Source organism: Piliocolobus tephrosceles, chromosome 1, assembly GCF_002776525.5.
Source record: "Piliocolobus tephrosceles isolate RC106 chromosome 1, ASM277652v3, whole genome shotgun sequence".
Lineage (NCBI taxonomy): Eukaryota > Metazoa > Chordata > Mammalia > Primates > Cercopithecidae > Piliocolobus > Piliocolobus tephrosceles.
This window is the reverse complement of record NC_045434.1, coordinates 100,306,436-100,331,091: the sequence shown is the minus strand read 5'-3', so window position 1 is coordinate 100,331,091 and position 24,656 is coordinate 100,306,436. Positions and strand designations below refer to the sequence as shown.

Below are 24,656 nucleotides of genomic sequence, written 5' to 3'. Positions count from 1 at the left end.
AATGTCTTTATGTCTAATTACAGAACTAAAATGGGCAATTAGAGCCCATAATTAAAGAATGTACATAATGATGAAATTACAGTGTGCAATGATTCAGGAAAAATCTTAATTATACTCTGTGAACCTGAAGTCCTGGCACTATCTCACATTGCTATTTTCATCCCAGAAATCATTTGTATGAGCTCACAGGTTTTCCATGTCTCTGAGTGGGGATGCTTCATGGGGACAGAGAGGCCCTGAGAACGTGCCCACCGGTAACTTTCACTAAGACCAGTCAGCACAGTCCATCCTCATGAGAATGGCTGCCAGAATATTGAAAAAACCAAAACTGTAATGACTAGTGTGATAGAAAGTTGTTCTCTGGGCAGTTTTCAAAAATTAATCTTTTACCACAACATTATGGGTGGAGATTTGCCTAAGTACTACTTATTTAGAAGCACCATCAAGACATTTGGTCAGTTAATTAAGAAATAATAAAGTGTATATGAATCTATATGTATATATGTATATGCATATATATTTAGTTTAGTATAAATATGTATATGTGTGTACACATATCATACATAGTTTTTAAAAGAATATGAAGAAAGACAAGAACATCACATGTGATGTAGTTTGTGTAGACACAGACACTAATTTGTGCACTACTTTGCAAAAAACTATTCAGAAATATAACAGACAAAAGTTAGAAAAGCAAAAAGTCAAGGTACAAGAGGGAAAATGTAGAGGACCAGGAGCCAGAGGATCTACCTGAATGGAATGCCAAAATTACGTCAGACATTTTTTTATAAGCACTACTTATATGTTGACTCATTTAATCCCCATCACAACTCTATGAGATAGACACAATTGTTTTATAGATGAAATAATAGAAGCACAGAATGGTTAATAATTTGCCAGTTACTCAGTTGGTAAGTGATGGAACCAGGTTTAGAACACAAGCACCTGGCTGCAGAGCCCAGCAGTGGTTCACTGAAGGCTTTTGAGCAACAGAGTGACACAAGAAGATGTATCAAGAGTATGTGCTCTGGGCCAGGCGCGGTGGCTCAAGCCTGTAATCCCAGCACTTTGGGAGGCCGAGACGGGTGGATCATGAGGTCAGGAGATCGAGACCATCCTGGCTAACATGGTGAAACCCCGTCTCTACTAAAAAAGGACAAAAAACTAGCCGGGCGAGGTGAAGGGCGCCTGTAGTCCTAACTACTCGGGAGGCTGAGGCAGGAGAATGGCGTGAACCTGGGAGGTGGAGCTTGCAGTGAGCTGAGATCCGGCCACTGCACTCCAGCCTGGGCGACAGAGCAAGACTCTGTCTCAAAAAAAAAAAGAAAAAAGAAAAAAAGAGTATGTGCTCTGGTAGCTCTAAAAAGGATGAACTAAAGTTTAGAGGAAACTGTAAGCATGAAACTATAGCGATTGCCCAGAAAAGTGGCCAAGACAGTCTGACCATTGAGAGTGACAAACAAATGGAGGGAGAGATGAGAGACATCATGGGAATAGGGTAGGACCGAGTGGTAGATATGATAGGGAAGGTAGGTCAAAGATGACTATGTTTTTGACCTAAATGACAAAACGAATTGTGATAACATTATCAGAGACAGGAAAGGGAAGGAAGAATACAATGGAAGAGTTGAGTTCTTCACAGATGTATCTTTGAGATGTCTGAGGGCTTCCACAAGGAGGTGTCCATCAGGCAGCTAGAGATTCCAGAAAAGAGCTTGATTGATCAGGCTAGAAAGGCTAATTAGAAAGGAGACTAGGAACAGAGAACAGAAGCCAGGGGCAGCCTGACAAGGCCAAGGGAGAGAACACAGAGGAGAAGGAAAGGGGAGTCACAGAAAGGACATGACTTCAGAGTAAAAAAGGCAGTAGTTATTAGTCACCACCTCCCAGAAGCTTCTCAGCCTTTGCCTAGAATAACCCCATCTTCCTCTATCATAGCTCACACATTTGGGACATGGTAACCCTTGGGAAATGCTAATGATATGATCATTGCTATTTATTAACATTGCTCAACAGTCAGCTCCAAAAGGGCATCTGTCTTGTTCACTGCTGAATCCTGGAAGCCTTGTGCTTAGCCTGGCATTAAATATATGTCCTGGGCAATAAAGGAGTGAGTACAGGATTGGAGGAACTGAGCTGATGAGAAGTTGGCAGTAGGAACTCATTCCCAGTCCAGTGCCATTTCTACTGTGCCCCATGACCTTCTCCTCTCCCGACCACTGCCCCCAGCTTCTCAGGGGCAGCCCTCACAGCTCAGTACTGAGTACCCACGTGACAGGTTCACATGTTACAGACCATGCGTGTATGTGTGCTGACAGGGTACAAAGAGGCCAAGCCACAGCCACTTTTCCCCTCACAGACCACACCCCTCATTTACTGTGAACCTCCTGGCACATGAAGAAAAGGTTAAATACAGCATTTCAACCACCATAACAAGCATAAAGTGTTTATCAGGGCCAAAAGAAAAAGCAGCACCCCACCCTCGGGCCTCCCATCACTTGTACCAGAGTCCAATCACTGAAATTAATGTTCTGGCTCCTCAGCTAACATAACCACTTGCTCCTGGCAAATCAGAGAAAAGCCACTTATCCTTCCAGATCACATAAGCCTCTGGGTATCAACAGACAACAGAAGCAATAGGGGTTTGCCCTTGGTTAAAGCAACTGAAATCAGAGGTATCAGCAAAGCTGAATTCAGTCAATCTTATCCAAAGTATTTGGGTTTATCTTAGCTAAATTATTAATGCCCAAGAGGAAACTAGAGGTCAACAGTTTCTTTTATCATTGTTGTCACAGCTCTTCTGATCTTTCAACTTGGCTAGGCTATAGACCCCAGTTACTCAAACACTGATCTAGGTGTTGCTGTGAAGGTATTCTGTAGATTGATTAAAATCCATCATGGATGAATTTTAATCAATTCATGTGAGGAAGACTATCCTAGGTAAGCTGAACAAGCCTGATTCAATCAATTGCAAAGCCTTAAAGAGCAGAGCTGTCGTGGGCACCATGGCTCACGTCTGTAATCCCAGTACTTTGGGAGGCCAAGGCGGGCAGATCACGAGATCAGGGGTTCCAGACCAACCTGGCCAATATGGTGAAGCCCCATCACCACTAAAAATACAAAAATTAGCCAGGCATGGTGGCGCATGCCTGTAATCCCAGCTACTGGGGAGGCTGAGGAGGGAGAATCACTTGAACCCAGGAGGCAGAGGTTGCAGTGAGCCGAGATCACGCCACTGCACTCCAGCCTGGGCGACAGAGCCAGACTCCGTCTCAAAAACAAACAAACAAACAAAAAAAACAAATGTTTACAAAGCAAATCATCTATATAAACAAAATTTCAGGGAGAACTTAAACCTTTTTAACCTTTAGAAAGCAAACTATTTTCAGGAATTTTAAAAACGCATTATTAGTTGATAATGTATGTAGCAGCAATGATAAAGTTCCCAGTTTCTCTGTTCATCACAGCAGGGCCCGTCACATTGTGCTAGCAACGCTTGCTGGCCATGCTTCTCTGTTAACACTAATGCACCCATGGAGCAAATAGCCCAGTTACAGAAAGATACAGCTGTCTGTCTTTAAATGGGCTGGTGACCCCTGACCAAAAGCAGGAAAAATAATATGTAGTACATTTCAAGCCCAAATAAACAGAATATCAATTATAAAGAAGAATAACTGTATTCATAAATTAAATAATTCACATAAAGGGATCAATTCTTCTGTCTAGCACATAAGCACTTCATAAATATTAGCCATTATAATTGAATTATTAATTAATGAGTATACATTTATTGATTAGTAATTAAGATTGGTGATACAATAATTAAAATAACTAATGTTATTATTGCTGATACAATTAAGTATACCTACACATGCATGTCTATAACAAAAGTGTTCACCAAAAAGCTATGTAACATTCAAGTTTTTGGACTTGACTGTGATGTGTTTGGAAAATGGGAGAAAATAGATTTGATTCCCATTTACATCTCAACTTACTTAAAATTCTAACGGTATTTGATCATCTCCATTGTTTCACAGCCCTTGAACAGGCTTCAGAAGCATTATAGCCATATTTCATAAATTAAAAGTCAGAATACTGCATTTTACAAACAACATTTTTCCCCCGTTGGTGAATTTTTGTGAAAAATATCTAAAGTTGTCATATTCAGTTATAGTAATAATTTAGTAAGCGGCTTATATTGAGAATAATAAAATAATAACAAAAGGAATATAAAATTTAGTAAAAATATTTCTAGTCACCATTGTTCGCATGTTTGAAATCAGAACTACCCTTAAAAATCCTACACATATTTGTTACCATGTGACATTAGCAAAGGTTATAATATTTGCACCCCAAAAGAACTAAAGTACATTTCCTTAAATATTTTCTTAGGTATTTAAATCATGTCAGGAGCCTGCCCCTGACTCCGCTGCCAGATTCCTGTGAATGGATAATGTTTCTGCTGCACCTAAGTCAAATCTCTCCCCATCCCCACCTACTTAATAGCATGGTGTGTTGAATTGCATCCAAGAAAGACCCCATTTACAAATAAGGAACCAAAGAGTTAAGGTTATATTCATAGGTAACCTTAGGAAAGTAACCTTATTTGAAAATAGGGTCTTTGCAGATGTTATCAAGTTAAAATGAGGTTATCTGCACTAGGATATCACCCAATGACTAGGATCTAAGGGAAAGGAGAAAAAGACGTGGACACAGAGACAGAGAGACATGCACAAGAATGAGTATGCAAACATCAAAGCAGAGATTGGACTGATTGCAAGAGCCATCAAAAATTAGATGTTGAAGAAAGATGCTTCTCTAGAATCTTCAGAGGGAGTATGGCCCTGCTGACACCTTAATCTTGGACTTCCAGCCTCCAGAACTGTGAGACAATCAATTTCTGTTGTTCTAAGCCACCTAGTTTGTGATCACTTGTTACAATACCCCAGGAAACCCATAAAAGCAGTTAGATCCATTATTCCTTTTCTTCAGAAGTATTTTTCCCATCAATCACAAGCTAAAGTCTAATGTGTCTAACATTCATAAGCTGAACCAGGGTTTTCACATCAAAGAATTAGCCTGGATCTCCCCTGCCACAGTACCTTTACTTCCAGTGGCTTTCCAATAAAATTGTATTTACAAACAGGCTGCTGGCCCACAGGCTGTCATTTGCCAACTTGATTTTTCAATATTGAATTAAAATTTTATTTATCTTGATAGCTGAGATTTTGGTATCCCCTTAAAGTTTGTACTCCAGGGGAGTGCTTCACTGCCTCACCCTACTACTAGCCTTATCCCTCTAAGTTCTTCCCCCACTCTCCCAACCTTGCTTTATCCATTAGCTTGCATTTTTCCAGGCTGAATTGTTCTCTTTCCTGCCAGCCTCTCTCCAATGCTCTGAGTAATAATTCTTGGTCTCCAGTGACTCTGACAATTGACTGCATCTGCAAATTTTAATAACAGCTAATATTTCCTACAGATAATTGAGGAAGGTGTCAATTAAGGCCAATCCTAACCAGATGCCGACAGGCCTTCCCTAGACACTTCCCTTGAGGGAGAGAAATAGTATCATTGTTGGGGTTGCAGGGGTGTCCTTTGTCATTCTCCTGGCACATTTATGCAATCTAAGCCATCCTAATCATTTGGATATCATATTGAGAACACTGCATAAAAGATGGTAACTAGTTAAAGGACAGCTCATCTTATCCTGGTCCCTCACTCACCACCAGTGCATTTCTTCCAAATAATATCTTTTAGATGTGTTTGGCCTTGAGTTTCTTGTTTGTGTGTGTGTGTTTGTTCTTTTCTACAATGTAATGTGACTGCCTGCTCCCTGACCCACGCTTCTCTGCCTGGTTGTAAAGGATCCCTGTTGACTTGTGCTTTATTGCAGTGTGACAAAAAGAGCTCTGGACAAGAATTCAAGCCACTGGGAAACACAGGCTCTGCCATAGTCTATCTGTGTGGGTCTCTGGCCAAACCACTTGTCTCCTTGAGCCCTCCCTTTTCTTCATCTGTAACACAGAATAGCAATTTCTGTCCTTTTTTCTTGTGGTGGTTATGAGTAAAGAGAACAATAAGTGTTCAAGTGCCTTATTACTAAAGTAAGTACTGTACAAAAGCTTATAGATATAGATGTACAAGGAAGACCCTTGCATTATTATTTGTAATCACAAAACACTGGAACTGGGGGACTGGCAGCAAAATATGGTATATTCAAACAACAAATGATTCTGCCATCATTCAAAAATAATTGACTTGGAGATAGATAGATGATTGATAGATAGATAGACATGAATCGTTCCATTTTGAAAATGATGAATAGTTACATTTTAGAGATACATGATACACACACACATCTCTCCAAAGTTGCATGGATATATACGTATGTGTATATATTTATGAGTTTACATATATCTTAAATAATTATAAATATATGTGTGTGTATATATATCCATGAAACTTTGGAAAAATATCAAGAAAGATAAACATCAAACCTAAATGTAAAGAAAAGTAGTTATCTCCAGGAAATTAGAAAAGTTGGCTGGGAAGAGAAATTTTACTTCTTATTTTATATAATTCTTAAGTGGTGAGATTTGAGGTTAGTATAACTTAACGATTTTCAGGTTTTACATTTTTTAAAAATGCAGGAAAAATAAAGTGCTACACAAATGCCAGCTCTTTAGCTGCAACCATGTGCCAGATGATTTTACATACATGCTCCTTATGGTACACATTTTTAATCACTAACCCTCCCTCTTTCCCCTACATGCATTTTTTCAACAGATGGGGAAATTAATCTCACAGCGATAAAGGGGTTTGCTCAAGATTACATAACTAGTAAGTCAGAACAATGATCCATCATCCACTTTGACTATTACTCTGCATACTCTTTCCGGAGTTCACACTGACCCATTGCCATCAAAGTTACGCCTGTCCTTCATTTATTCATTCATTAATTCCACAAATACTTACTGAATGTCTACCCTGTGTTTAGCACCATACTTGGTCCCAGCAAGAGCTGCAAAGATGAACAAGGCAAGCTTTCTGCCCTTAAGCACTTCAAAGTCTTTTGTGCTGCTAATAAAAAGCAGAAGCAAAAAGAATGCGAGAGAGAGAATGAGGAGAGAGAGGAGAGTAAACAGTTGGGAACTGTCCATCTGCCCTGGCTCCTTTTGTGAGGCTGAGTCAGAAGATGACTCTGATCACCTCCTTCTAACAGTGCCCTTTGTGCTGAAACATGGCAAAGATGCTCTTGGTATTTTGGTACAGTTTCTCAACCTCCTTCATGGTTTTTGTCCAACATGGACATATGGGTGGTGAAAAGAAAAAAGGGGAGCAATGCATTTGTAGAAATTTGAAGGAAGAAAAGGGCTCTGTCATGTTAGGAGTCATTCAAGAGATGAAGTTTAAACCAATTTACACTGGCTAAAAATGAAAAAAAAAAAAATCCTCTAACTCAAAATAAAGAAACATAGACTTATTGTGGGCCTGTGTGTGATTTTTCTTAGGCTTTTCAGAAATATCATAAATAATCTATATATCCTTCTCCTCTTGTGTATCTGGGGATCACAGACTGGACTTTATTGATTAATAGACCATAAACAAAGGATTTAGAGAAGTGTGCACCTTTATCTCTAAAGCTCACTTAAGTAAGTTTTTTTTCCCCATCGAGTTGACTTCTTATTCAAATGATATTATCTGTTATATCTTTGGCATGTGCCATAGTTTTGATAAAAGGCAGCATGTATGAGTGGCAAAAAAAAAATCGTACATGCAAGTCCCTGTTAATCAGAATCACTGAGGACAGCATTATAAAGGAAATGGGACGTGAGCTAAGAAGGGTTGAATTTGACAGTGGGGGTAGGCAGGGGCCACTTAAGATGCAGTGGGAACCTGAGACAATGTGCAGGCAGATGAATGAGCACACCTAGGGCCATGAGGGAACAAGGTTCACTCAGCTGTAGTGCTGCAAGGAACATTGGCAACCATCTACTATATAATCCTTTGTTTTACAGGTGTTCCATCTGAGATCTAGAGGGTGAACTAACTGCCTTGTCAAAATCACACAGCACAGCAGTACCAGACTGCTTATGTTAAAAGAGGCTCCCAGTCCACTTTATGATGTTTAATGCATGCTCTGTGAACATTCTGTCCCCAGGAACAAGTAGAGTTTCAGAAAGGGGAGGTTATGGACACGAACAAGAAATAGGAAGTCTGAAAAGGTTTTTGATTTGTGTAGAAAATATATGTAGGAAACTAAGGGAAGTGAAATTGGGAAGATCAATTGGGATTTGACTCTGAAAGACCTTGAATATCAAACCAAGGAGTTAAGACCTTGTTTTCTGTATATGTAACAGAGAATTACTCCACATGCTCGAGCAGAGCTAAAATAGCAAACTTACCATTTTATCCCCGGGAACAAGACTAACATATGAACATAATTTAATTAGGAGCAAAGAAAGATATTCCCAAGAGTAAAAAAACTCTCAGAATCCCAGGGAAATAAGGAAATTACCCAGATTTTTTATGCATCCTCTCAACAAATATTCCTTTACAATATCTTCCCTTTAAAAATGATGTAACTCATTTCTTTTTCTGATGAAAAAGTAATGCATGCTCATTTATGACTTTTCAATTGCATAAGGAAACAAAAATGGTCCCATAATCCCCTTATCTAAAAGCAATCATAGTTAACATTTTGGCATATTTTCATTAGAGTTTTTTTCCATGCACTTTTACATCTTTGATTGTATATCTTTATATTACATTGTGACTTTTATCTTGATTTAATATAATATCATAAATACCTTCTTGTGTTACCTAAAACTTTCAAAACTCATTATTTCAAAGGCTTATAACTTACATATTTAACCATACACTCAAGGATGGTCATTTAGGGTTTTTTATATGTAATTCTATAATAAATATGTGTATAATCTTTGTGCATAGATTTTGTCCTTTTCAGGGTATTCCTTAGAGTACATTCATAAAACTAAAGTTCCTAAGTCAAATATTACGGAAAATGTTTAAGGATATTCACATATCTTGTCTAATTGGTTTCTATTTCTGACTATGTAATAGGTAAAAAATATACATACAATTCTGGAGTTAGGAAGAATTACTAGAGTTTTTATTGAATGAAAGTAGTTTTTCCTGTTTTAATATCTTTTCTTTAATTAGTAAATATTTAATATTTGGGCAAAAAAGTCTTTATAAAATTAGTTTGTGGCAAAATAAAAGTCTAGATTAAATGGAATGTCTACTAAGCCCTTCTCCGCATTTTACACTGTTGCTTTCTCCTGTCTTCTGATCAGTACTCCAGCCCCCTTCCTTTTCTCACTCCTGTCCTCCCCCAGCCTCTCAGGCTCTTGGATATTTTCAGTTCTGTGATTTATTAGGGGGTTTTCATTTTGCATTTCCGAGTACAGAGCTCAAGTTCACGTGCTGAGGCTTCTGCACCCTTCCCCAGAACTTTGAAAAGTAAAGTTTTGCAACAAAAAGATTAACGGTGCTTTCCTGATTTTCATGGCCTGTGTGTTTCTCATTATCTTCCCTTGGATGCAATCACCGGCTTTTGTTCCAAAGCCGCATGAGGCTAGACATTGGTCTTCCCAGAGCAGGGAGACTTTTCTAGGACTAATACTAGGAAGAAAGCTGAGTCCCCAGCCTCTTGGGTAGTCAAGTCCCCTCCACTCTAATCTACTTGGCATGGTTCTGCCACAGCCTCCTTCACTGCCCACCTGCTCTTATCTTGGCCCTCCTAACAAGTCTCTCCACCCCCAACTTCTTTCCCTTCTAGTCTTTTTCATACATTACAGCAAGATCAAGTTTTCTCACAGCAAACTTCATATCATTTTACAACTCTGCTGAAACATCTGCAGCAGTTCTTTGTTACTTGCATGGGAAAGAAATTCCAATATTTTGCAGAGAATCCATAAATATTTATTTATTGAGTTGACACAAGATAGGGGACCCCCTCCAGCAAGCTCTATAAGTTTTTTAATGGGTAGCCAGAGCATTAAGCATTATGGAATCTGTACAATGAGCTCCATGTCTAGTTTGTGAGCTAAAACAGACACATGAAAAGTGAAATGACTCAGCGCTGAGTATTTGACTGCCAGATGTCACACTCAATATTTTTCAAACTCAACTCACTCTCTTCTCCCTAATCTATGTTTTCAATCTAACGGTTCCATTATTCAGGTTCTCAAGACAAGACACATACAGGCCAGGGATACTGGGAGATTTGCGGGAGCAGGAGACTTTGGCCTTGCAATGCCCATTGAAATCCAATTATTACATATTCACTTAGTTGTGCTTAGGGTGAATAAAGGGGCAAATAAATTAATAAAAGCTATCCCCACTATTATGAGCATATAATCTAGTGGCAGAGACATAGAGCTTGATGGAAATGGTCCTCTGTCCTGTGTCAACCCCACACACCCAAACTCAGAAGCTGAAGTCTCCAGATCCCCCTTGTTCAGTCATTTAGTTTAGAAAAAGTGGACTAGGACATCTCCACATACTTTCTTGATTCTCTTCTACTTGCTTTCTACTGAATCCCAATCAATCCAGATATTAGAACAACTATTACTATTTGCAAGCACTTCATATTTATAAAATACTAATTCAAACATTATCTGATATAATCTTCACAAAAAACTCACAAGGCACGTTTTTACCACCTTCATTTTACAGATGAGAGACACATGCTTTAGGGAAATTAAGCCACACAACTAGGTTCTTTTCAGTGCAATAAACATATGTCTAATTTCTAATATATGTCAGGCACTAAGGGTAAAAAGTATGTGAAATGAAGCTCTTTCCATCAATGACTTTACAATCTGGAGAGAGAGACAGACTCCAAATGAATAATTTCCACATAATGTGGTATGAGAACAGACAATGTAGAAGTTGCTACAAAAAGCTGGAAACCATCATTCTCAGCAAACTATCGCAAGAACAGAAAACTAAACACCGCATGTTCTCACTCATATGTGGGAACTGAACAATGAGATCACCTGGACACAGGAAGGGGAACATCACACACCGGGGCCTGTTGTGGGATGGGGAGAGAGGGGAGGGATAGCATTAGGAGATATACCTAATGTAAATGATGAGGTAATGGGTGCAGCACACCAACATGGCACATGTATACATGTATAACAAACCTGCACGTTGTGCACATGTACCCTAAAACTTAAAGTATAATAAAAAAATAAATAAATAAAATAAAATAAAAATGAAAATAAAAAAAAAAAAGAAGTTGCTGCAAAAGCAGAGAAGTAAATGTCCAACGTAACCTGCAGAATCAGGGAAGGAAGCTGGGGTGGTTATGTCATCTGGATGGAAACTTGAATGAGGTATTAGCTCACAGATCAAGAAACTAGAATTTGAACTCAGGTGGGTCTGACTCTCCAGTTCATGTTTTTCCTCACATCCTGTTACACAATAGGTTTTCAATGGATATTCACTGAGTGAATGAATGAATGAATGAATGAATGAATGAATGAGTGAATGAATGAATGAATACATTATGCTTCTTCCAATGAAGAGAAAGTCTAAAATATCAGCCCAAATAGTAACTTTGGCTTTAAAACCTTCACATTCTGACCAGGTGAGCTAATCAGCTCTGCATCTTAGAGAATTTCAGGAAGGCTTGCCAGAAACAGGGTTTAACATAAGGGGATCTAATTCACTCCTACAATCTCTAATTGGTTGAAGTCAAGGCAGACTCTAGAATTAAGGAGAAGACTCTCCACTTATGTCTACCCAGCCTCTTCACAAACCCTTTTAGTGTCCTGGACTATTCAGACAAAGGGAAAAGGAACTACAGTCCAGACAAAGGGGAAAGGAACTAAGTAAGAATAAAGCTTCTGGAGCTACAGCAAAGATTCCCACAGAATCTCACCCTAAACCTCTCTGGCCTCAGATAACTCTGGATGAGGAAAAAGAATCTCAATTCTCCTACACCCACCTCCTCTGAAATTTGGTTCTGGAAAGAAAACCAAGATCTCCAAGACTTGCAGAGCAGAGCAGAGTGTTCACATCCTCCAGTGATTACACGGGTCCCACCTCCCTCCTCCTACAACCTCCGGCTTCACTGTGTTTGTGGAGCAGATGCCTCCATGCCAGCTTCTCTTCTGTATTTCCTGATCCTTGGCCTAAGTCTCTGCCTTCTGTCTCTGTATGCTTGGCATACACACACAGCTATTCTTGGAGCTTGTGTGTGCCATCATTTCACAATTCAAAAACCCAAATAAGAGACAGGTGGTGGGATTCTCTAAGGGAATTAGAAGAATGACTCCAAGCCCACACAGCCTGCCCAGTGAATAGCCCAGAGTGAGGCCCAAACCAACGCTACCTTTTTAGGAGTAAAATGTGTATTATAACCAACTTGTACAAGTCTTTTTATTTCCTTGGTCCCAAATATATCTTTACTCAGAATTTCCTTTTGATTCCCATTCTTGGGAAAAGTCATATTTGTGTCGAACAGTTAATGAAATCAATTTGTGGAGGAGGGAGTCAGCTCAATAAAATTACAAAAATTACAACCATTTCTTTGAGGAGGGACATATTAAATGGATTTTGGAAAGTCACAGATGCTGTGGTACCATTATCCAGACCAATTTTAGGCTCAAGACCCTTTGTGGGTTGCTTGGGAATTACGGTTTATAGTTCAGCTTCTCCATGAACAGCCATGGATTCAGATGGGCTTGGAAAGCTTGCCACTGGGGCAAGAGAGTATAGCTATTTGATTCCTTTAAGGAAATATTTAGGGTCATTCATATAAGCTAGGGTCAGCAAACTGTTTTCTATAAAGTCCCAGATAGTAAATACTTTTGGCTTTGTGGGTCATATGGTCTCTTTCACAACTATTCAACTCAGTCAATACAGCACAAAAGAGGCCATAGACAATATGTAAATACATGAGTGTCACTGTGATCTAATAAAACTTTATTTGCAAAAAGAGGTGGCAGGCTGGATATCACCAGCAAGCCACAGTTTTTCAACTACTGTCATAAACCATCTGTTCTGTGCAGGAGTGTCACTCTCAGGAGGGAAAGTGTCCAGTGACATCTCTAGAAAGGAAGTTGCTGCTTTGAATTGAGAAAACTTCAAGGCCTGGTTGTTGTATCATTACCTAAGCAACTGAGTGTCAGAACCTGCATTTAACGTGATCCCTAGGTGATGTGTACACATTACATCTGGAGACCAGCAAGTCTCAAAGGACAGTCAAATTACACAGATTCTGATTTAGTTTGAGGTCTTAGATCCTGCATTTTTTTTTTTTTTTTTTTTTTGAGATGGAGTCTCGCTCTGTCGCCCAGGCTGGAGGGCAGTGGCGCGATCTCGGCTCACTGTAACCTCCACCTCCTGGGTTCACACCATTCTCCTACCTCAGCCTCCTGAGTAGCTGGGACTACGGGTGCCCGCCACCATGCCCAGCTAATTTTTTTTTAAATTTGTTTAGTAGAGACAGGGTTTCACCATGTTAGCCAGGGTGGTCTCGATCTCCTGACTTCATGATCCACCTGCCTTGGCCTCCCAAAGTGCTGGGATTATAGGCGTGAGCCACCGTGCCCAGCTTAGAGCCTGCATTTTTAACAAGCTCTTTGATGATGCCAATGCTCTCACTAGACAATATTTCAGATAGCACAGATCTACTTTAGACCATTCTCTACAAGACTTAATACTGGACCAGAACATAAGCACGGGGGGGTCCCAACTGCCCACCGCTGCCTACCTCCTCTACCCTCAAATAAAGTAATGCCTGATAAATACTACGCTAAATGTTACACAAAAGTGAAAATGTTTGACAGAGACTCAGACCTTACCTAGAGGGGATCATGGTTTTTTGAGTGCGAAAAAAAGGTAATGTCTCTTATAAGACAATTAGATATCAGTGAGAAATCCTGAAACATGCTATAAAAGTCTAGAAAAGAGACTCCAAACCCCTCTCATCCATCATAAATGGAGAAACCAGGAGTTCTGTGCCCTAAAAAACAGGAAGTTTGAGCAAGTTCAGGCTCAGGAAGCAATTTAGTGAACACTGCCAGCCAAAAATACTTAACAACATTATTCCTGCAGCCCACAATTTGAGGCTAAAATATGTAGTATAATACAAAAAATTACAAAGAAATGAGAATCGAAACAATGAAAATAAGATTCTACCTAGCAGCCCAAATCTGCTCTGACAGCAACAGAGTTTGTGGCTAACACTGAAATCTACTCTTATAAGCTATAATGATCAAAGCAAAAACAAGAAATTGAGACCTTAGAAAATGCTTGCTCCAGGTGTCTCATGCATACATTTTTTTTTTACATTTTCCAAATGGTTTATTGTCATGACACCTTTAATCTTATTCAGGACTGCACTCACACTCAGCGAGAGGGACATCAGAAATGAGCATCTCTAACAGTAAAGTCATCCTTCCCCGCTAGAGCACGTAAGATGCACGTGTTGAATCCCTAACATGGTGTCCAGACTGTCCAGATGTCTTAGCCTCGCCAACAGTCATGGCTCTCCACAGTCTGGCAAGTGTCCTCCTTTCCAGTGTTATCTTCCACTGCTCCTCAACCCAATCCTCTGCCCCAAGTAGACAGCCATTTCCTCCCTCCCCTCCACTTCACATGCCCAGCTCAGTACTTGTTCACCAGATCACAGCTGCCTAGATCAGCTCCAACGATAATGACCCACATCTTCCCTTCTGTATATCAAATTCCTTCCTAGCCCCCAAGGCTTGTCTCAAGCTCCACACCCTCTCTATATTCAAAGCATGTGTTCCTGGAACATCCCAGCTACAAGTGTTCTTTCCTTCCCTCAACCATTTGTCATGGTCCTGACTCATGCTCACCTCTCTTGAGTGTAATTCTCTTTTTTGTTCCTTTCCTTTCCTATTAGCCCATGCCCATGAGAAACCGAGGCTGGAATTCTCTCTTATTTATATTTGTATCCCTTCAGACTACTTCCAGAGTCCCTTACACATTACAGGTGCTCAATAAACTTTGTTATCTTTTTGGTAAATAAAAATATTGTCCACAGTTTATGAATCCCATGAACAAATAAGAGCATGTTATTCTCTAGACTGCTCCCCTCCTCCCCAGTTCTTTCTTCATGTTACTGAAGTCTGCTCTCAGCTTATGCTTTTCAGAATGTTTCTGGAGTCCTGTTTGCCTAGCATTGTCCATGTTCAGCCCTTGGTTCTTCCCCTCCATTTCTCTTCGAAGAACTTTTATTTATTTATTTATTTATTTATTTATTTATTTATTTATTTATTTATTATTGAGACAGGGTCTCATTCTATCATCCAGGCTGGAGTGCAGCGATGTGAACAGGGCTTACCATGCCTCAACCTCCCAGGCTCAAAAAATTCTTCAGCCTCAGCCTCCCCAGTAGCTGGAACCATCACACCTGGCTTTTGTTTTTGTTTTTGTTTTTGTTTTGTACAGACAAGGTCTTGTGACATTGCCCAGGCTGCTCTCCAACCTGGCTCAAGTGATTCTCCCTCCTCAGCATCCCAAAGTGCTGGGACTACGGACGTGAGCCATTGAGTGGCCTGAAGAGCTTCTCTCCTCAGTTTCTGCTACGCTCTCTCCCTCTCTGGTGGAGGGAGCTATAGATTCTCTGGTTAGTTGAACACTGATCCTGAGTTTGTCTCTCTAAAATAATCCTGGCACAGCCATCGTCCCAAATTTCAGACGTTGAGGTTTATGCAGCAACATGATCACACAGTTTTATTTACTTCAGCTGTAATCCATTCTGTGACAAGCAGACATTTCCAGGTGTGTCCTGTCACAGCCAGACCACCATCCTCACTGCCACTCCCACCTCCAATGCCCCAGACTGCCCTGTCTTCATGCCCTGGAAAGCGTGCATAGCAGAATACATAAAACCAGAACCTCCAACCAGAGACTTGCGAGAAACACACCATTCCTAGGCCGCTTGCTATGGGAAAAAGACAGTTTCTAACTAATGAAGGAAGACTAAGTCATAATTGGAAATGCAGGCTTTTCCCTTTCAAGGAGAAATTAATGTTGGCAGAGTTGCTCTTTTGAGCTGCCCTCCAATGATTTTGGAAGAGCCATTTTAGAAGAGAGAAGGAAAGGAAGACAGTGTGAATGGCAAATGGAGAGAAGAAAATAGAGAAAGAGAAGGCGATGAAAAGAGAATACAGAAAAGGAGGGAGACAGAGGGAGGAGGGGGTGGAAGGGAGAGGGAGAGAATAAGGATCCAAAAGAGAAGGGAGCAGATTGGGGAGTGGGGACGGGAAGGGAAGAAGGGGAGGAAAAGGGAAAAGCGGAAGGAGAGGGTGGAGGAAGACTGACTGGGGGTACCACCACTGGATCACATAAGCACGGGGCCATTGGTGCTGCAGTGGTCTTGACTTCTCCCTCTGGGAACTCTAACATCTACTAGGAGACAGGACCCCCACAGCTTGTTAGAAATATTCAGTGCTACAAAATCTGTGTCAAAGTTCCCTAGCCCTAGACAACTGAACAGAATTCAGGAGTTCAATCTCCAAAGGTTGTTGTTACCCTTCTGCTCTCAGTACCTATTAAAGAGGCAATATCTTTGAAAAGTAGGTGGCCACACCCATCTAGAGTATGCCTTATGTTCCAGATTACCTATTAATAACTTCTCCTGTCCTCACTAGTTCTCCAGATTGGATGCTGAATTATTTGGTCTCCCTATTAATAAGAAACACAAGAAACTAAAACTTAGTAAATCTCTAAACAGATTGAAATACTCAGTCTGATTATTCCCAGAAGGAAAATGAGCCTGAATTGATGACCAGAAGGACTCTTCCTGGAGGAGCCAAGGTGTGTGAGATAGTTCCAGGGATAATATGACAGTGGGGTTGGAGGAAGGCACCGAAATCAGGCTTCACAGGACAAGGCTATATACAGCACATGTCTTGAATATTGAAATAATAATTTATGGAAATCATATTTAAGATTGGTGGCCTGGCATGGTGGCTCATGCCTGTAATCCCAGCACTTTAGGAGGCCATGGTGGTAGGACTGCTTGAGCTCAGGAGTTCAAGACCAGCCTAGACAACATAGTAAGACCCCCATCTCCACAAAAAATACGAAGTGGTGGCGTACACCTGTATTTCCAGCTACTTGGGAGGCTGAGGTGGGAGGATCACTTGAGCCTGGAGGCAGAGGTTGCAGTGAGCCAAGATTGCACAAGATCGCACTGCTATACTCCAGCCTAGGTGACAGACAGAGCAAGACCCTGTCAAAAAAAAAAAAAAAAAAAAAATCCAATGGCAGGCGAAGAAAAGACCACAGTGATAGTTTCTGAAAGGTAAAGCAGAACAAATGATAGATAAATAGTGTTTGAAAAGTCTCATGTAATAGAGAAACACTGTAATAATTTCTGGTTGGTGGTGAAGCATAGCAATGAATTATTCATTCTAAAATATATACTATGAAGGCTCAAGTTAAGACCTCTTAACTCTCCCATACCAAGAGTCTATCATAAGGAAGGAAAAAAGGGAGGAAACGAGGGAGGAAGGAAGAAAGGGAGGGAGGAAGAAAAGGCAAATTTCAAGGCAATCTGTGGGAAGAAGGAAATCTAAGATATTAAACTATGAAGTGAATTATTACCACCAGGAAACTAAAGAGCAATGAGGCATTCCCTAGATAATAAACAGAGAGGAGGGGATAATCCAATAAGCATCTTGACAGGGAGAAGAAATCTTCTGGGGAATGTAAGAAAATACTACTTTAGCCCCCCCTTATCCCAATAATCATTCACATTATTTACTCAATCATTCATTCATTCAGCACACATTCCAGAAGCTGTGCAGAATACAGTAAAGCCCAAGTTGAATCTGAGGGCTCTCACTGAGCATCCTCCATGTGTCAGACCCTATGCTAGATGCTAGAGGCATAGGCATGAAGGAGATATGGAGCTCCAGGCTGGCAAGGTCTCAGACACAATCTAGAAATTGCTACAGTTCTAGATCCTCAGTGGGATTTGAGCCTGCCAAAGGATGAACCGAGAAGTCCCATTCAGACCAAAATTCACCTGTAGCAGACCACCTTGATATGTGGAAATAGTTTCCTAATAAAAGTTCTGCAATATAGCATGCTTCTCTTTTTGCCTTGAGTCACAGCTAAGCACGGTACAAATCTGTAATCAGTATCCCCGGGCTAGGTTTTCTTACATTTAATTCCCCCAAAACATAATTATAGGACTCTTGTACTATTATCCTGGTTGTAGTGCTTCTATTAAGTATTGCTTTACTCTAAATCACCTCAAATTAATCCTAGAAGAAAACAACTTATAAAATAATTGTTACAAATAAAAACTAAAAACAAATTTTAATATTAGAAAACACGAATTGACGCAGGAACCCTAGAGATTTCCAGTGGGTTTTGTAAGGACAGAGAAGTCCCAGAAAGAGGCCAGATACCCTGGCTCACTCAAAACTGAGGAAGACACTCTAGGCCAGGACACTCCAGAACTGCCCTCTAATCTAGGGCTGGTCACGACCAAATCAATGGAAGTGAAAATGAGTTAATTGACAATCCATATCAGATTTCCTATATAGTCAAATACATTGTCTCCTCATCTGATAGCAGCCCTAGGCACAGAAACCAAGTGTTCAACTTTCCCTGTGACACCAGGCAGGATAAGTGGGGGGATTCAATGTGAGCCACACCACTCCCAATCTCATGTGGTAACAGAGCCTCGGTGACTGGATCTACTTACATCAACAGGGGCAGAGCATTCTCTGTGGAGCAGGATCCTCAAAAACAGCTGGCCTCTACTTCTCTTCAATTATTTCAGCTTCTTTAGAACAATTCAAGCCAAAAACCTTGGAACTTTCTAGAGCATTGAACCCCAGGCAACTTGTAGATCTCCCTTGATGGAGGCTGGGAAAAAGAGAAAGCAATATTTTATTACAGACTTCGGTTCCATTCACATTTCTTTCCTCCTTGGCACTCCTGTCCAGCACTGTGCAACAGAAGCTTTTCAAGCACACCAGGCACTGAAGGAATTGGATGTATCCCAGAGGATCTCAGAGGGATGTTTTTATACCTACTGATATTTGCCCGGTTAGAAATTAAAGCTGAGAATTTAAAATTTATTGTGTATTAACTCATTAAATAATAGTAATTTTATTGAATAATACTTGTTATAAAAATAACTTTATCTTCAAAATTGTTATAAAAATAACTTCATCTTCAAAATGAGAAGAATTATATCATTTTACATTCTTTAAAATCTCTTAAATATTTGGCTTGACCAGACACAGTTGGATTATCATATCTGCTTCTGGATTCAATTTGTTGCAATGGCACATGTCACTGAGCCTCTGGAAAACTCCACTGTACACTCATGAGAGAACAAGAATAAAAACAACTTGGTATTATTATTAAAATAATTTTGATCTATAGATCTCCTGAAAGGGTCTCAAGGACTCCCAGGAATCCCAACACACACTGGGAATCACTGCTCTGGACAATGAAAAGTGAGTCTCATTTCCACCACAGCATCCCCACCTTCAGAGGTAACTAGTTATCAGTTACTTGAGTAATTTTCTAGAAATACTTTACACATATATAAAAACTATGGATTTGTAGTGTTTGGGGTTTGTTTGTTTGTTTGTTTTGCTGTAGTATTCTTTAGACAGGGTCTTGCTTTGTTGCCCAGGCTGGAGTGGAGTGGAGTGATCATAGCTCACTCCTGGGCTCAAGTGATCCTTTTGCCTCAGCCTCCTGAGTAGCTAGGACTACAGGTACACACCACCATGCCCAGCTAATTTTTGTATTTTTTAATAGAGACCAGGACTTGCTATGTTGCCCAAGCTGGTCTCGAACTCCTGGCTTCAGGCAATCAAGCGATCCTCCCACCTCGGCCTCACAAAGTGCTGGGATTACAGATGTGAGCCACCATACCTTGAGATGCACAGATTTTTTATTTAAAAAGTTGGATATTAGTATGCTATATATTTCACCTTGGCTTGTCTGTTATAAATGTTGGGGACAGTTCCACATCTGCATACATAGTTACCTCTTTCCTTTCCTCTGATCTGGTGTGTCCCTCTGAATGGATATAACTCCCTATAACTATATACAGTGCCACAGTGTTCAGGCGGGCTGCTGAATGGCTGCTGTAAGTTGCCCATTTCTTTAGCGGAGTACTTATTGGGAATAAAATGGCCACACAAAGCAAGAACAAATGCTACACATCTTAGCACAACTTTCCTCCAGCTCTAGTTTCCTAACAAGGTATCCAGCTGAAGTCTTACAAAGTTGACAAAACAACCAAACTTTTACTATACTTCTGCCCTTTACTACTTGGGGCTTACCTCACACTGCTCCAGAAAATTAACATCAACAATCTCTGAGCTAACGTTTATAGGGATGTTTATAGCCACCAGCCTCTCCTAGTTCTTGAAACACTCACTATCATCAGCATCACATCAGTGTCAGGGAAGAAAACAGGACCCAAGTGTCCCCAAACAGCTTTTTGTTTGTTTGTTTGTTTTTTGAGACAGAGTCTCACTCTATCACCCAGGCTGGAGTGCAGTAGACACGATCCACGATCTCAACCACTGCAACCTCTGCCTCTAGGGTCCAAGCGATTCTCATGCCTCAGCTTCCCAAGTATCTAGGATTACAGGCGTGTACCACCATGCCTGGCTAGTTTTTGTATTTTTAGTAGAGACAGGGTTTGAACATATTGCTCAGGCTGGTCTCGAACTCCTGACCTCAGGTGATCCACTCGCCTTGGCATCCCAAAGTGCTGGGATTACAGGCATGAGCCACCGTGCCCAGCCCTCAAACAATATTTCTGAAAGCTAGTTCCCCACAATAGTAAGGTGGCAAAAGGTTAATCCTGTGGGTTCACAATTTCGCTGACATAGAAGCTAAAGGAAACCCCACCTCATAAAGTTAATTTGCTTTGATCACACTGAAGATCTCAAATGCTAAAAGTTTCTTTGTTTGTTTGCTTGTTTGTTTGTTAAGACAGGGCCTTGCTCTGTCACACAGGTTGGAGTGCAGTGGTGTGATCGTGGCTCACTGCAACCTCCACCTCCTGGGTTCAAGCGATCCTCCTACCTCAGCCTCCCAAGTAGCTGGGACTGCAGGTGCATGCCACCACACCCAGCTAATTTTTGTATTTTTTGTACAGACAAGGTTTTGCCATGTAGCCCAGGCTGATCGCTAACTCCTGAGTTCAAGCAATCCTCCCACCTCGACCTCCCAATGTGCTGGGATTAGAGGCGTAAGCCACTATGCCTGGCCACAAATGCTAAAAGTTTTATAGACTATCTGAGTTCATTTCTTCATTCAGATTTACTAGCTGTACAGTCTTGGGAGGTTGCTTAGCATCTACTTGTAAAATAGAGATGATACTTATGTGATAAAGTTATGAGGAAGTATAATTGTAATTATGTACAAAATGTTCCTACCACATAGTGGGTACTCAGCACTCAGTAATTGTTAAGTCCCCTTTCCTTATTGTCTATGAACCAAAATGAGCTGTGGGGCTGATCTTACGTCCTGGACCTAGCTGGTTTCTCAGGGAACCCCAGTGGTGTAGTCTTTTAGGAAGTCTGGGAATGTAGGAAACTGAGGTAAGAGAAGATGGCAGAGCATTTTTTCCCCAAACAAAAGGAATTTCCTGGAGTGTCTGTCATCTGTCTGATTCAAGATGAGAAGCACAAGTCTGCTTTCCTGCATCCCTCCCCACCAAGCCAGGAAGATGGGCACCAACAGTCCCTGCATTTCTGTTTCAGCTTTCCAATCTGTCTCTGAAATTACATAGTCCAGTGTGGTTTGCATTTGTAGGTCCATAGAGCATACAGAAAACCCCGCCCAGGCTTGGAGGAGCCCCTCAGCTAAGTATGACAATTTTTGAATCCTTCCAAGAGTAGAACCAGTACCTACAGTTACAGGATGTATTATTACCTCCATTTACAAATGAGGAAACCAATATTTAGAGATGCTAACTAAATTCCCCAAGCAGCCCTAACAAGGCCAGAGTCGGTATTCCAAACCAAGTCTGTCTTATGCCAAAGTGCATGTTTTCAACCACATCATCATATGACACTCCAACTAGGAAAGATAACACCTTTCCCATGATGTAGTGAAGCCAGCCGGTTTCTTGGAGATAGTGAGATTTCACAGGACAGACAAATATCCTTAACCATAGGCTGATGGTCTTACTAAAGCAAAAGTATAACTAAAATCAAAATCAAAATTCTTCAGAAAATTATTTCTAAACTTGACACGAAAGTAGAATGGTAAAACACCAAAGAGTAAACCAAGATTCGATTCATTTTTGGATTATTGTAGATTATTTATTTTACTTAAATTTAATTAGTATTTTGTTAGGAGATTAACATTATTACATTATTTCAATAGATTATTGTTTTAATAGCTTAATAATTTAATAGGAATTTGTTCAACCATGTTTTTGAGTTCCTAATATGTAATATGCACTATAGTCGATAGAAAGATGGAGGAAATATGCTCCTTGGCCTCAAAAAAGATATAAAGGATATTACAAGATATAGTAGATATATAGTTTGGGTTAGTAAGGTAGTACGAAAGAAAAGAACGAGGCACTAAAAGAAGGAGAAATCAAGCCAGTTGAGAGTTCCCTAAAGATTTGTTGGAGTGAGGAGGCATTATTTGAGCTGACTCTTGAAATATCACTAGGATTTTGTCAGGTAGAAAGAATGCAGACAAAAGTCTAAGAAAAGGGAACAATTTGAATAGGCAAGTTATGGGATAAGAAGATTAATAAATAGTTGGCGGGAGGACAGGAACACACAGGTAATTGAAGACAAAGCTGGAAGCTGGAAGATGATTGAGGTGGGAAAACGCAGGGCTCCGAATGCCACCAAGGGGTGAGCACAAGAGAGCCACGAAAGGCTTTGGAGAGGTGGGATGGCAGGCTCAGAGAAGCTCTGTGAGGCTGAACCTGGCATGTGGAGTGCTTTGGAGGAGAGACCTGGGACAGGATAACCAATGAAAGCCTTATGTACAATAATGACATCAGGAAAGGGAAACAAATAATGTGGACATATAATAATGTAGAGAGGGGCTGGGCACAATGGCTCATGCCTGTAATCCCAGCACTTTGGGAGGCCAACGCAGGTGGATCATTTGAGGCCAGAAGTTCAAGACCACCCTGGCCAACATGGTGAAAACACGTCTTTACTAAAAATACAAAAATTAGCTGGGCATGGTGGTGCACATCCACTGTAATCTCAGCTGCTTGGGAGGCGGGGACATGAGAATCACTTGAAACTGGAAGGCCAAGGTTGCAGTGAGCTGAGATCGAGCCACTGCACTCCAGCCAGGGTAACAGAGCAAGACTGTCTCTAATAATAATAATAATAATAATAATAATAATAATAATAATAATGTGGAGAGAATTGAGAATTGACCAGTGACTACCACAGGAGGGAAGAAGGAAGGAGTCAAAAAGCCTGGGTGTCTGGGCTGCATGTGATCAGGAGCACATAGTTATTTATTTATTTATGTATTTATTTTTGATATGGAGTCTCACTCTGTTGCCTAGGCTGGAGTGCAGTGGTGCAATCTGGGTTCATTGCAACCTCCACCTCCCAGGTTCAAGTGATTCTCCTGCTTCAGCCTCCTGTGTAGCTGAGATTACAGGTGGGCGCCACTCCACCCTGCTAATTTTTGTATTTTTAGTAGAGATGGGGTTTCACCATGTTGGCCAGGCTGTTCTCAAATTCCTGACCTCAAGTGATCTGCCTTCCTTGGCCTCCCAAAATGTTGGGATTACAGGCATGAGCCACCGCACCTGGCCAGTTATTTATTTATTTATTTTTAACCTGGAAAAGGAATTGGTTTATAAGGGGAGACTGTGAGTTTGGTTTGAAACATAAGTAATTTGATTTCCTTAGAATGAAAACAGGTAGACACACCTTGACTTTGGCATTCAAGAGAGGAGTTGGTCTTAGAGATCCACATTTGAACTTCAACTACGTAAATGCAATAATTAAAGTCTGAGACAGATTAAGTGATCCAAGAGGAAGAAAGAGAAGAAGAGCGAAGACGGAATGTTGGGGGCCACCTGCATGGGGTGGGTGAGAGGAGAACAGCTGGGTTTCCTTTACCTTCTTTCAGGTAAGACTCGGGTCAACTTAAAAATGGTCCCAGACCTAACCCAACCTCCTTATTTTACAGATGAAGGAAACCCAAACCCAGAGGGTTAATTGATTTATCCAAGGCCTCACAGCTTCTTAATAGCAGAACTGAGACTAGATGGATTAAGTGACCATTGGGAATTAGTGTTGCTTAGCAACTGAACTAGTTGCTGTATATCACATGATGTGGCTGGATTCAGAGAAGCCTGAGAACACACTGCAAACTTCATCTATCTTTGTTACATCAGCCCAGCACTGTAACTGGGCCCAACAGTTGAATCAGCAAAGGGGTTCAGACCGTATCTTCTTCATCTTCTTGTCACTGTCCCCTCTACCCTCTCTTTTCCTACCACTGCCTCCACCACCAGAGTTACTGCAGAGTAGAGAAAGTGCAGATTATTTTCCTTTTTGAGTATGAAGACAGGCTTTTGAAAGGAGTTGAAGAGTTCATTTACAATGAACATAACCCCTGGGAAAACTGAACCTCAGAGACATTCAATG

General features: G+C 40.7%; 1 protein-coding gene across 2 annotated transcripts in view; it reads right to left on the bottom strand.

The window, feature by feature from the left end:
* DDR2 (discoidin domain receptor tyrosine kinase 2) overlaps positions 1-24,656 on the bottom strand; it is a 158,600-nt gene that overhangs the window by 115,238 nt on the left and 18,706 nt on the right. For both annotated transcript variants that reach the window (XM_023190360.2, XM_023190361.2), the window contains exon 2: positions 18,731-18,894. The gene's annotated coding sequence lies outside the window, so the exon portion shown is untranslated. The remainder of the gene's footprint in view (positions 1-18,730; positions 18,895-24,656) is intronic.